Source organism: Pundamilia nyererei, unplaced genomic scaffold, assembly GCF_000239375.1.
Source record: "Pundamilia nyererei isolate P.nyererei 1_Seehausen unplaced genomic scaffold, PunNye1.0 scaffold00295, whole genome shotgun sequence".
Lineage (NCBI taxonomy): Eukaryota > Metazoa > Chordata > Actinopteri > Cichliformes > Cichlidae > Pundamilia > Pundamilia nyererei.
The window spans coordinates 464251-466594 of record NW_005187696.1 but is presented as its reverse complement, the minus strand read 5'-3'; the positions used below and the strand labels follow the sequence as shown (position 1 = coordinate 466594).

At 42.1% G+C, this 2344-nt stretch overlaps 1 long non-coding RNA gene across 2 annotated transcripts in view; it reads right to left on the bottom strand.

Moving 5' to 3' along the window:
• Window positions 1–429: 429 nt before the first annotated feature.
• Window positions 430–2344, bottom strand: part of LOC106456495 (uncharacterized) — a 12208-nt gene continuing 10293 nt past the window's right edge. For both annotated transcript variants that reach the window (XR_001290608.1, XR_001290607.1), the window contains 2 exons: window positions 1652–1762; window positions 430–796 (listed from right to left, as the gene is read on the bottom strand). This is a non-coding gene — a long non-coding RNA (uncharacterized LOC106456495). The remainder of the gene's footprint in view (window positions 797–1651; window positions 1763–2344) is intronic.

Here is a 2344-nt window from a genome sequence, read left to right as displayed (position 1 = left end):
CCTTAGCATCAAAATGCTAACACTGAAGATAGCTAAGCATTAACAGTCACTAGACAAACCAGTCCTTACGACATATTTACTTTATAAACTGTCATTAATAATTAATATATATGTTTTTGAAAAAGTGTCAGTATGTTGGGAAAAATTGGAGATGTTGCAGAAAATAAAGACATACTGTAGCAATACAATAATGTGTCTCTGTACAGCCATTTTAACTAGCATTGATGTCAGAAGCAGTGTCATCACTCTATCCTTTTGATGATCACGAAGATGTTCAGATTGCTACTCGGTTATTTAGAAGTTATTCTGCGTATTTACTGTCTTGGTGTACATGCTAACCTCTAACCTCTACAAGGCACAACTAGGATTGGGTCAAAGGTTGCTGCATCCTCAGTATTACAAATCAAGAGGCCAGAAATCACAAGTTGGTTTTTATACCAAGTATTTCATACTTTTTATTTCCATTTATAAGTATTCATTTCAAGTTGACAATTTACATCACAGCCCATTGGCTCTCTGGAATTGTCAGTATAATGTATATCAGCCATAGGGACGAGGGGAATAGCGGGTAAGACTGCGGGACCCAGAAAAACCTAAAACATGAGGGGGAGGACAGGGGGGAGGAAACTGTGGTTTCTGCCACCAGATCCCAAACTCGGCCCAAATCAACACAGTGTTTGCCTCTCTGTGATGATCATCATCATCATCATCTTCATCATTCGAGTTGTTGTCATTGGTCCAGTGCTGTTGTGCAGAAGGAAAATGCTGGGAACTTGGAGGACTCAGTGCAGTGGACCTGCAATAGCGAGAGACATTTGAGCTGGATGAAGGCAAAGATCCTTTGGGCAAACCTGACAAATAATCTGATATCTAACCGCTGATCTCAAACAGATACAGACAAGGAGCGTCACATGTTGCAACCTTCCCAAATCATACCACTTGCTTCTTCCCTTTTTCATTATACAGTAGGCCAGCTGAATACCTTTGGCCACGGGTGTTGTCCAGGCTGCATTCCCACATGGCTCAGATCCAGTGAAATCCAGATCATCTCTGTATGTGGTCTGGCTGATCCAGTTGCATTCTCATCCTTTGTTTTGCATACATTTATGCCTGCATTAAAGTACTTGTTTCCTTACCAAGAACTGATATCTACAGCAGACCGATCACTCAGTCGGGCTGTTTATTAATTCTGATGAGTGGATTGTTATTTTAAGTGTCTTCTTATTGAAACTGCTTTTCAACTGACAAAGCGGCAAATATTTTAAAACTCAGCATCTCAATAATGAGATTTTGGATCTTTATTTAGTCATATATATGTATTTGATTTGCCAGTTTATCAGAATATGTCATTTTTGTTCCTCCTAAAAATTATCCTCCCAAGTCTTGGCAATAATAACAAACTTTTGATATGTCAAAGTAAGGCTAAGCTGAGCATTATAGTCATTATAGTCAGCGTTGGAACAGTAAACCAGCAGGACCAGCTAAAGAGAATTCAGCCATAGTTCATTTTTTAAAGATATATTTAGAGAATAAACACTTGTATTCTCTATTCCTGTTGAAACCATTTTCAGACGATTCACAAAGGTTTCTATAAATAACCCCCCACCGAAGCTGTTATGGAATTAATCATTCAATTATGCAACATGCTTACATTTGAGGCTGGAGGGCGACTCCTCATGACGTCCCTTCAGCTGCACTCTTCACACAAGCAGCGAAGGCCTCCATCAGATCTTTGCAGCCGCCGGCTCCCTTCTCCGCCACACTGGAGGAAAGATTAACAACAGTTAGACCTCAAGTAAACCCACGTACAGGAGTTAAGCATCAACTGGATGCCAATCCAAGGAATTCTGTTGGCAAAACACATGCATGTTTGGTGTGCTAACATTGGTAGAAGCAAAAACACGAGCAACAGCTCTCAACAAGAGGGAAAAGCTGAAGAATAGGAAGAAGGGATGAATGTGACAGAGCGAGAGAGGAAGAGAGATTTCAAGCTTGGGAATAATTTCAGGCTTCCCATTCAGGAGCGAACACAGCAGCCGACACTGCCACAGTGCATTAGGGTGATGGAGTGAGAGAGAGGGAGGGAGGGAGACAGAACAGCCATGTGCATGGACCCATCTGTTTGATGGGAGGGAGGGAGGTTGCGTGATAATGGAGAGATAATAAGACACAGAGGTAACAGGGGGAGGCCACAGGAGGAGAGGGTTCATGTTACATGAACGTAAACCAATTGACTGGCTCCTCCTCCGCCTTCATGATGTCTCATCATCTCTCTGCTCCACTTTTCCTGCAACCCACCGAAGAGCAGGGGCCTCAATCCCTCCATCCCGACTCCAATTCTATT